We start from the raw sequence: 12760 nt of genomic DNA on the forward strand, positions 1-12760 counted from the left end.
AAAACCAACTTAGATGGACTGGCCATGTAGTCCGCATGCCTGACTCTCGCCTCCCAAAACAAGTTCTTTATTCACAGCTTGTTGAAGGGAAAAGAAGAGATTTAAGGATAACATCAAGGCAAACCTGACAAAGTGTCGCATAGTCCTTAAGTCTTGGGAAGTCAAGGCAACAGACAGGACGATGTGGAGAAACCTTGTCCGTGAGGGTGCCGCGCAATATAATGACGATCTCCGCCATGCTGCACAAGACAAGCGCAGACTAAGAAAGTAGAGAGCATCCACCAAGCAGGCCCAACCCAAACCCACCACCACTACATTCTCTTGTCCACATTGCCCCAGAATAATCGGGTCCAGAATCGGCCTCTACGCCCACCTGAAGACCCACAAGGACCAGGAAGGAGGACAGTCATACTCGACCACGAGTGACCGCCGATGATGATGATGGATGACAACGGAACTTTGTTTTCAGCACAACCTCGTTGAAGATTAGCCAAACAAAGAGTGTACAGGGTTACAGAGCAGGAACCCTGATGGGTCGCCCCATAAAAGATGGGAAAAAGGTTAACGGGAAAAAGGATGAGTAAAAAATACAATCTAGACTGGGCTCCTAAGGGGGCCCAGTCTGGAGTGGGACAAAACTTCCATAGCAAAGCACATACACATATTACAACGTACATCTCGAGACTAGCAACAGAGGGGAGGGAGTGGGGGCCACGGTGGAAGGCTGCAGCTCTTCAGGCGCTGCCCATCCTTCCATCACCCCTAAAGGGTTTGCATCAAGGGCGTTGGATGGGGGGTGTGTGGCGTATATTTTTTGTGGATGCATGTGTGTGTGTAAGCCTGCCGCGTGTCTCTGTTCCGCGGCCTTGGTGTCGTGCAGTCGCTAGTCAGTCCAAAGTCAACAACAACAGCTGTGTGTCCATGAGAGACAAGAAGGGAGTTTGTTGTGTCTTCGCCGCACTGTCCTTCGGGAGAGTCTCGAAGCCAGGGATACAATCCAAGTTGGAATGTTTTGTATGCGAGTGAAAACAAAATTTGCTTTTCACTCTAAATTGTCAAGGACTGGTCCTCAAAATTCATCCTGCGAGGCAGACCCTCCGATGTTATTCAAATCACAAGACAGCTCTACGGTCAACTCAACATTGTTTTCATTAGATGTTTTATGAGTAGCTACCTTTATAATATATTGTTCATTGTGGTGCTCTTATACCATGTCTGTTCAATCAATAAGAAATACAACCTAATATCCTTACAACACATTATTTGTCGACAAGTATTAAGCTCACATATCACATCGGTATCTAATATTCTTCACTTCTTTAGAAATAGTCCTTTATCCAATATTTAAGGCAGACAGTTTGCAAAAATACCTTTAATTAAAGTAGAGGGAGTCACCCAACATTATTATAATTAATATCATCTACAGCAACTAATTACTAGTTTTAAGGAAATTAGATGGAGAAAATGTGTCTTGCTAACATAATTACAAAGAAAAACTGTAGACAAGCGTTACTCATCATGCACTGCAAGACAGTTTCAGTAAATGGAATGCGCCTGAACATTATTCTTATTCTTATTTCAGATGGATTTCTTTTCAGATTCAGTTCCCAGTATTGAAATTAGCCACTATCTTACACGGAATGACTCCATCTATCATGAGCTCTGACAGCGTGATGGAGTGCGTTGCATTTCGCTGATTGCCTATTTATATGCAATCCATATGGCCGCATGTGTGGTCCACCCTCCAACGCACTTAGGGACCCAACATGAATCATTGTTCTTATAGTAAACAATGGCAAATGTTTCATTTTGCAAAGAAATAACACACACCGGCAAACATGACAACACTCGTTACATAATGTCAACGTTTGCCTTTTTCTTGTCACAAGTAGGGTGCGAGCAGGTTGTGTTTACATGTGAGTAATGGGAATGACTGTTTGTTTCAGACATGCTTAATGAGTTATATTAACGAGCATTGCATGTTTGCGTATCCGAAAAGGAGTAGGAAGAAGTAGATTTGTTGTATAATACTACCCTATCTATTCATCAAAAGTAATTAATTATAGTTATTCGTTACTTAATCAAAAAAGTAGTTGAATTACCTACATAATTACTCTTTAATAAATGTAATTAATTACTAGGGAAAGTAGTTATTGTTACTTAAAAAAAACCTTCAAATATCTGGAATATGCAGTTGAGAGACGTTTCATATGAGAAAACAATGTGAGTGTGTTACGGCCGAGTGCAGGCCGCCGCGCATTCCTGCCAGAACGTAGCCCCCTGTATGGTACAGTAAGCCTACACGTCTCTAGCTCCCTCCCTATGTGCATTCGCTCTCTCTGTCTTTCTCCTCCTCTGTGCTCATCGTCTTGTGTCCTGTGTCGTCATCCCGCAGCGTTCCTCCGTTTCCTGGTTTCGAGCAGTGTGTCTCGTCTCCCCGAATTCTCTCTGGTTCCCTGGCTGCCTTCCTGGATCTCGACCTCTCGCCTGGACACGGACCTTGACGCCTCGCTCCTGACCCTGACCTCTTGCTTGCCCACGGACCTCCGAGACTGCCTTGCCCTGCCTGACTTCCGCATCTCGCTCAACACGCACCTTCAACAACTCCTGGTAACACTCAGTTACTTACTTACTTAGACTTAGTTCCTCCCATTCCTGTTGGAACATTGGGCGACGAGTCCCCTTCATTTGTTCCGGTCACTGGCGACCCTTCTTGCTCCATGCCAGCTGACTCCCATCTCTCTCAGGTCTTCCTCGGCTGTGTGTCTCCACGTCTTCTTTGGCCGTCCTCTCTTCCTCTTTCCCCCTTCTGGCACCCAGTCCATTGCCACACTTGCCGGTCTCTCTCTTGGCAGTCGGAGTACGTGTCCAGCCATTCTCCTTCTCATGTCAGAGACAATGGTGCTACCCCTGCCCTTCTCCTCACCTCTTCATTGGTGATGTGGTCTCTCCATGAAATCCTCAAGATATATCTGAGGCACCGTCGGTGGAAGACATCCAGCTTGTTAGTAATGCTTGATGTCTTCATCCACGTCTCACAGGCATTGGTCACTGTTGGGATGACCACTGACATATAGAGGCGCAGCTTTGTGGACGTACTGATAGATTTTGATGACCAGATGTTCCGGAGGCGTTGGAAGACTCCTGCAGCTTTTCCGATTCTGGTCTGTACATCCTTTTCTGCGTCTCCAGTGTTTGAGATGTTGCTTCCAAGTTTGCTTACTCAGTTAAACACAACCCATAGTCACACCATACGTATCTTGATTTATTACACACGTCATTTTATATTAATAAATACGCCGAGAGCTAAACGACGTGCCTGCCTCTGTGGCGTCTTCTTCTCCCACTGTACCGTAACAGTGTGTGCTTTTTAAAAGGCGGGGCCTGTTGCCTAGTGACATATGACATCATCGAGGGTTTCAACGGAGCTGTGTTTGTTAGCTTTAGCAGTTAGCAGCGGGAGATTGTCGGCTGTGACGCCAGATATTTTGAATCTTTTCAACGGATCTTGGTAGCTCTGGTTAATAAATGGATTGAATGTGCTTCCATGGCTGTCATATCTTCTTGTCAACAAACGCTGTATTGTTTGGATGGGAAGTTCATCACTTCAATCATTGATTTGGTGTTCATTATTCCCATCGTGTACGTGTGCGTATGTTTTAGTCTGCTGTGTCACAGTGTGATGCAGCCTCTTACTTTTTGATATAATTTTAATGCATCGCTGTTTAGTGCTTTTCACTAGAAAAAATCTATTTCCTGCACTTATGACCTTGTCTTGTTGTCGACATAAAACCACGTCAAACGTAGCGCGCCACGTTACATCCAGCTATCGCTAATGGCGTTGTAACGGACCGAAAATAATTTAATTAGGACTACTTGTTACTACCAAAAGTAACACTGTTACCAACGCCGTCTGGGATTCTGCTAAACAGATGGCTGGCTCAAACTCGTCATGCATTCAGCTGCCTCTAAATCCTATCTGTATTACCACTATTTATGTGAACTTTTAACATCATAATTCTCTTTAAAGTGTTATGTTATAATTATAATATAGTATAGGATATATAAAGGAGTGAGCTACTTTAAAAAATGTTTCGAATCATGCTTTTGTTTTCAAACTGTTTTACAGTTTATATATCTTGCCAATATTTTAATGTGATTTATTTAAAAAATATATAAATATGATGTATAATGCAACACTAGTTTTAACAATACTACATGAAATTACATTTACAGTGCATACATTGTATTCACTTTTTCCACAATTGTTTATGTTACAGCCTTATTCCAAAATGGAGTAAATTCATTTTTGTCCTCAAAATTCTACTTAAAATGCCCCATATTAACAGTGTGAAAACTTGTTTTTGTTTAAAAAAAAAATCAATTTTACAAATGTATTTTAAGTAAAAAAACTAAACAAAATAACCACATGTAAATATGTATTTACAGCATTTGCTCAATGGTTTGTTGATGCACCTTTGGCAGCAATTAAAGCCTCAAATATTTTTGGATACGATGCCACAAGCTTCGCATACCTATCTTTGGGAATTTTTTCTTTAATATTAACAAGGATATGATGCTTTGCAGAAGACAACTGATACTCCTTATAGTTGTGATGGGCAGGGGGTGCAAAATGCTTTCTTCTTTCTGGGGGGGTAGTAATTGAGAAGCATTGATCTAAAGTTGCAAAATTAACAGTTAAATTGACGATGGCGAGGACGGGTTTTCACTGCCAGGCTCCGCCCACTATGAATAGGTACAAATCATTATTGACCAATCCAGTACTTCAGGGTGTCATCATCATCATTTGTACCAATTGTGAACAAAATCTGAGCTTGCGGAGCAGAGTTAATAACATCTCGAGTTTTGTGGCGAACCATCACATCAAAGTTTGGCGCCACGCCATGTGTACATCCTACAGAACAGGAAAAATGCATTCACCTATTATCATAGACCTTCAGTTTAATATATGTCTGATCATCTAAAGTGATGTAACGACAGTTTAACTGGTAATTGCCAGGGGCAGTTTTCACCCACTATTAATGGGTATGGATAGATACTAACCCATATGGTACTTCAGGGTGTTATCATTTGTATGAATTATGATTAAGATCTGAATTTTTCAAGCCAAATTATGCAAGTTTTGTGTTTAAAATTTTGTGGTGAGCCATCAGATCAAAGTTTGGCTCCATGGCCCACATCCTATAACGGAGGTATATTTCCTTCACAATTTACCATCGCCCATCCGTCTAGTATATTTAATTTGAACCGTAGCTCATTTGGTTAAAGTCCCTTAAAGGAGTTCGTTAAAACACGCCTACTATTTTTTAGCCTAAAACTGGCTGATGGAAACCAAGATTATTAGCCGTTTATTTTCAAAAAAACGGCTGCTAAAGACTTTTTCATGTGTTCTCTCATGACAGACGTTTCCATCATTTTTTGCTATGATACGTAAAACTGGTAACAGGCGGTATTTTTTCCCCAAGTATTTAAGGGGACACTACTGAGTCAAATTTAACATTTCGTGTTCAAGCCCCCAAAAATTTAAAAAAAATTGCCAGACCTGATGCGCCTGCAAAAATTGGGGAGTTTTCATGCATGTTAAAGGCCTCATAAATGCAATTGAAGTGGGAGAATAATATTACATTTCAAGAGGGCCTTCGACGCTTTTTGCTGCTCGGGCCCTAATATCGGAAATAAAAAAAAACTGTACAGGAATAAAAAAAAAACTGGAGGACCTTTTGTATAATGTCAAAACACATGCATAAATAGCCTACACAACATTCATTAAAGGCCTACTGAAAGCCACTACTACCGACCACACAGTCTGATAGTTTATATATCAATGATGAAATCTTAACATTGCAACACATGCCAATACGGCCGGGTTAACTTATAAAGTGCAATTTTTAATTTCCCGCGAAACTTCCGGTTGAAAACGTCTATGTATGATGACGTATGCGCGTGACTTCAATCGTTGAAACGGAAGTATTCGGACACCATTGTATCCAATACAAAAAGCTCTGTTTTCATCGCAAAATTCCACAGTATTTTGGACATCTGTGTTGGTGAATCTTTTGCAATTTGTTTAATGAACAATTAAGACTGCAAAGAAGAAAGCTGCTTTAGGTGGGATCGGTGTATTAGCGGCTGGCTGCAGCAACACAACCAGGAGGACTTTGACTTGGATAGCAGACGCGCTAGCCGCCGACCGCATCGATGATCGGGTGAAGTCCTTCGTTGCTCCGTCGATCGCTGGAACGCAGGTGAGCACGGGTGTTGATGAGCAGATGAGGGCTGGCTGGCGTAAGTGGATAGCTAATGTTTTTAGCATAGCTCTGTGAGGTCCCGTAGCTAAGTTAGCTTCAATGGCGTCGTTAGCAACAGCATTGTTAAGCTTCGCCAGGCTGGAAAGCATTAACCGCGTAGTTACAGGTCCATGGTTTAATAGTATTGTTGATTTTCTGTCTATCCTTCCAGTCAGGGGTTTATTTCGTTTGTTTCTTTCTGCAGTTAAGCCCGATGCTATCACGTTAGCTCCGTAGCTAAAGTGCTTCGCCGATGTATTGTCGTGGAGATAAAAGTCACTGTGAATGTCCATTTCGCGTTCTCGACTCTCATTTTCAAGAGGATATAGTATCCGAGGTGGTTTAAAATACAAATCCGTGATCCACAATAGAAAAAGGAGAAAGTGTGGAATCCAATGAGCCCTTGTACCTAAGTTACGGTCAGAGCGAAAAAAAGATACGTCCTGCACTGCACTCTAGTCCTTCACTCTCACGTTCCTCATCCACAAATCTTTCATCCTGGCTCAAATTAATGGGGTAATCGTTGCTTTCTCGGTCCGAATCGCTCTCGCTGCTGGTGTAAACAATGGGGAAATGTGAGGAGCCTTTCAACCTGCGACGTCACGCTACTTCCGGTACAGGCAAGGCTTTTTTTTTATCAGCGACCAAAAGTTGCAAACTTTATCGTCGATGTTCTCTACTAAATCCTTTCAGCAAAAATATGGCAATATCGCGAAATGATCAAGTATGACACATACAATGGATCTGCTATCCCCGTTTGAATAAAAACATTTCATTTCAGTAGGCCTTTAGCTAATACTGAGTTGCGCCAGTTAATTTGATGAATGAGCTTCTTTACAAGTTTTAATTGCAGCATTTAATGGGCGAAGAAAAACAAAGGTCAAAGGCGACAGAGCACCCTGTTTTGTTTTCATCTGTTTACTGCGTCCAACACATCCTTGCGACCCTGACACAGCCGAGATTGATTGATTACCAAGTGCCCCACGTACAGAGTTCACGTCTTAATTGCAAAGCCTGGTCTCTGTTGTCATCTTGCTGTGCCTTGAGCTTCCAGCCAATTGGCCCCCCATTGCACACAGAGTCGCATGTGCAACAATGCAAACGTGGCTTTAATTGCGTTTCAGCTGCTCAACAATTACTACATTTTGCTCCGTTTGCACTTAATGTAGAAAGATCATTTTGTAAAAACAACAACAATTGTCTGTATTACTGTGGGATTAATTAAGTATCTTGACAAGTCCCCTGCTTGGATTGATTTTTTTTTAGCTGGGTTTTCAAAATGTCAACAACTTAGTTTTATAATGATTGGTTTAAAGGAAGGAGATGTTTTTTAATTGCATGTATCGAAACCTTGTGTTGAATCACCAACAGCAGCCAGTGGAGGTTCTCAATGGGATTGTTTCCCCTTTGTTTATTTACCACATTGCTTCTCTACAGAGGATATTAGTTTTATGTCAAATTAGCTATTCTGAGAGTCTTTAATGACTACCAATCAAAATTACTCAATTGCAGAGCCTAACAAGAGAACAAAACATTGTGTTTACAGGAGAATGGGAAAAAAATAGAATATTTTATTTCCATGCAGATTCAAGTAAAAGGCATACTTGCCAACCCTCCCGGTTTTACCGGGAGACTCCCGGAATTCAGCGCCTCTCTTGTTAACCTCCCGGAAGAAATTTTCTCCCAATAAACTCCCGGAATTCAGCCAGAGCTGGAAGCCACGCCCCCTCCAGCTCAATGTGAACCTGAGTGGGGACAGCGGCGACAGTCTGTTTTCACGTCCGCTTTCCCACGATATAAACAGCGTGCCTGCCCAATCACGTTATAACTGTAGAATGCTCGAGGGCGAGTTCTTGGTTTCTTATGTGGGTGTATTGTTAGGCAGTTTCATTAACGTCCTTCCAGCGCGGTAACAACACACAACAACAGCAGTCACGTTTTCGTCTACCGTAAAGCAGTTCGTCTGCCTTAAACAGCAATGTTGTGACACTCTTAAACAGGACAATACTGCCATCTACTGGATAGCTTCCGGAACACAGAAATTCAAGTGTTTATTTTATTTATATGTATAATAAAATAAATATAAATATATAAATATATATATATATATATATATATATATATATATATATATATATATATATATATATATATATATATACATATATATATATATATATATATATATATATATATATATATATATATATATATATATATATATATATATATATAGCTAGAATTCACTGAATGTCAAGTATTTCATACATATATATATATATATATATATATATATATATATATATATATATATATATATATATATATATATATATATATATATATATATATATATATACACTGTCGTTCAAAAGTTTGGGGTCACATTGAAATGTCCTTATTTTTGAAGGAAAAGCACTGTACTTTTCAATGACGATAACTTTAAACTAGTCTTAACTTTAAAGAAATACACTCTATACATTGCTAATGTGGTAAATGACTAGTCTAGCTGCAAAAGTCTGGTTTTTGGTGCAATATCTATATAGGTGTATAGAGGCCCATTTCCAGCAACTATCACTCCAGTGTTCTAATGGTACAATGTGTTTGCTCATTGGCTCAGAAGGCTAATTGATGATTAGAAAACCCTTGTGCAATCATGTTCACACATCTGAAAACAGTTTAGCTCGTTACAGAAGCTACAAAACTGACCTTCCTTTGAGCAGATTGAGTTTCTGGAGCATCACATTTGTGGGGTTAATTAAACGCTCAAAATGGCCAGAAAAGGAGAACTTTCATCTGAAACTCGACAGTCTATTCTTGTTCTTAGAAATGAAGGCTATTCCACAAAATTGTTTGGGTGACCCCAAACTTTTGAACGGTAGTGTATATATATGAAATACTCGAGTTGGTGAATTCTAGCTGTAAATATACTCCTGCCCTCTTAACCACGCCCCTACCACGCCCCCGCCCCACCCCCACCCCAACCCCCACCTCCCGGAATCGGAGGTTTCAAGGTTGGCAAGTATGGGTAAAAGGTGTTATGCAGTATTCATGTTTTGTTATTTGAACTAAACCCCATTAGTTTAACAAAAACAAAACTTTGACACTGAAAATGGTTATTTCCTTTTCATTTATTTGAAATTATTGTTTTAATGCGTCTATAAATTGAATTTATTATCTAAAGTAGGATATGTCACATCTTTAATCCTATACAATTCAACATGTCTGAAAAAAAGTAGAAAGAAGTAAAGCACATTTATCCCTACCCATGTCTTCATGTCTCAAATAGTGTAGTAGCTCTGTTATAATACGTTTTGTAGACCCCACTTTCTGATGCCTTAAGAGCTGCACTGGGCAATGAGTTGACAGGTCAGGACTTTTAGCTCAGTGCCTAGCATGCATTTAACTCAGCTGCACTTATTATAAGCCCCTTTTGCACCAAAAGTCCGGGAACTAAAAAAAAATTCCTTTGGACCTGTGTGGTTTCAGTTGTCACCACATTTTTGAAAGTTCCCTGTAGTTTATAGAAATGAGGTTAATGATGTGTGGGGGAGTGGTATACAGTAGGTACAGAACGTAATCAGACCACGTCTCGGTTGTGTATCATAACTGCTTGTATTGAAAAAATGAGAACTGAAGTCATTAAAATCAATTATTTTCTTACCACCCCCAGTACCAGTCAAAGCCCCCAACCATTTAGAACTTATTTGAATCTTGGTCCCATCAGAGTAATTTGTGTTTTTTTTGGGCAAACTCCATGCAGACTTTCATGTGCCTTGCACTGAGGAGAGGCTTTAGTCGAGCCTCTCTCCCATATAGTCCCAATTAGTGGAGAGATGCAGCGATTGTTGACTTTCTGGAACCTTCTCCCATTTCCACACTGAATCTGTGGGGCTCAGCCACAGTGATCTTATTCGACTCGTTCAAAAAGGCTCTTCTACTTCAATGGCTCAGTTTGGTTGGAAGTCCAGCTCTAAGAAGGGCTCTGGTCATCCTAAACTTCTTCTATTTAAGGGTTATGAAAGCTACTGTGCTGTTAGGAACCTTACGGGACCGGTACGTTTCAGAGACGATATAGTACCGAAAATGATTAATTAGTGTCGCGGTACTATACTAATATCGGTATACCGTACAACCCTAGTAGCAATATGTTTGGTAACATTTGGAAGTGCACCAAAGGGACTTGTGTATGTTGCAGTGACGTGTGGTCACTAGCTCCGTTGAAACCCTCGATTATGTCACACGTCACTAGGCAACAGGCCCCGCCTTTTAAAAGCACACACTGTTACGGTACAGTGGGAGAAGAAGATGGCAGAGGCAGGCACGTCGTTTAGCTCTCGGCGTATTTATTAATATAATAAAATGACGTGTGTAATAAATCAAGATACGTATGGTGTGACTATGGGTTGTGTTTAACTGAGTGTTACCAGGAGTTGTTGAAGATGCGTGTTGAGCGAGATGCGGAAGTAAGGGAAGGCCAAGGCAGTCTCGGAGGTCCGTGGGCAAGCAAGAGGTCAGAGTCAGGAGCGAGGCGTCAAGGTCCGTGTCCAGGCGAGAGGTCGAGATCCAGGAAGGCAGCCAGGGAACCAGAGGGAATTCGGGGAGACGAGACACACAGCTCGAAACCAGGAAACGGAGGAACGCTGCGGGATGACGACACAGGACACAAGACGATGAGCACAGAGGAGGAGAAAGACAGAGAGAGTGAATGCACATAGGGAGGGAGCTAGAGACGTGTAGGCTTACTGTACCATACAGGGGGCTACGTTCTGGCAGGAATGCGCGGCGGCCTGCACTCGGCCGTAACACACACACACACACACATTGTTTTCTCATATGAAACGTCTCTCAACTGCATATTCCAGATATTCGAAGGTTTTTTTAAGTAACATTAACTACTTTCCCTAGTAATTAATTACATTTATTAAAGAGTAATTCCGTAGGTAATTCAACTACTTTTTTGATTAAGTAACGAATAACTATAATTAATTACTTTTGATGAATAGATAGGGTACTATTATACAAAAAATCTACTTCTTCCTACTTTTTTTCGGATACGCAAACATCAGTGGCGTGCCGTCACTAGAGGCAGGGGAGGCGGGGCCTCACCTGCCATCATGGAAAGAAAAAAAATTTAAAAAGAAAAAAAATTTTTTAAATTGTTATATGTACTCAGTGATTATACTATAACGTTATTTTCCATTTAACTTCACCAGTTTTAGATTATTTGTATTCAAAATCGCTGAATTTTCACATTTGCCGTTCAAATACTGAGAAGAGACGGTGCGGTGATCAGCAGCCAGTTGAGGCACTTGTGCCTCAACATGGATTGCGGACTCGGCTAACTGTTGGCCTGCTGTGCAGTGAGATCGTATTGCTATATCAATCAATCAATCAATCAATGTTTATTTATATAGCCCTAAATCACAAGTGTCTCAAAGGGCTGTACAAGCCACAACGACATCCTCGGTACAGAGCCCACATACGGGCAAGGAAAACTCACCCCAGTGGGACGTCAATGTGAATGACTATGAGAAACCTTGGAGAGGACCGCATATGTGGGTAACCCCCGCCCCCTCACATTTCCATAGTTTAGTTAGCTGAGGTATATAATGTACAGTTTTTTTGTCAACAACTGTATGTGTGTAAAGTATTTCTTGTGCTGAGCGATCATAAAACTGCTGCAAAGACGCACTGTGGGAGGCTCGCAGTAACCCCGCCTCCTTGTGCCGGCTAAAGCACCCCCGCCGCAGAATGCACCGCCCGACGGGAGCGCCACACCAACCAAAGCCCACACCCGAACTCTCCACGTGCAAGACCGAATCCACCCAAAGAAAGTCACGTAACAAGAAGCCAAAAAGTGCAAAAACAACAATGCTCGCGCCGGAGGAGCCGTGAACGAGTGCAGGGACACAACATTAGGTACACCTGCAGACTGCAGCACGGATTTCATATTTCATTCATTCAGAACTCCTCCAACACGAACACCACTGTTCCCACACTTATAAGTAAAGGTAAGACCACAATAAAGTTTTTTTTTTTTTTTATTAAATGTGCTTTTTTGTGTGCTACAGTTTGTATGTGTAAAGTTAAGTTAAAGTACCAATGATTGTCACACACACACTAGGTGTGGTGAAATTTGTTATCTGCATTTGACCCATCCCCTTGATCACCCCCTGGGAGGTGAGGGGAGCAGTGGGCAGCAGAAATAATGTTGGTGATTTAACCCCCAATTCCAATCCTTGATGCTGAGTGCCAAGCAGGGAAGAATGCTGGTATGAGCTTTTAAACATAACCCCTTAACTGCTGCCAATCAAATGGTGAATAAGATTCTCTTTAGGGTTCATATGTTTGTAAATCTGACTGTGATGAAGTCAGTGCCTCACCAGTCATGAACCTCACCGCACGTCACTGGTAAGTTGTGATGTTTGAATAAAAAAAGAGATTGCTGA

This window comes from Entelurus aequoreus, linkage group LG07, assembly GCF_033978785.1.
Source record: "Entelurus aequoreus isolate RoL-2023_Sb linkage group LG07, RoL_Eaeq_v1.1, whole genome shotgun sequence".
Classification (NCBI taxonomy): Eukaryota; Metazoa; Chordata; class Actinopteri; order Syngnathiformes; family Syngnathidae; genus Entelurus; species Entelurus aequoreus.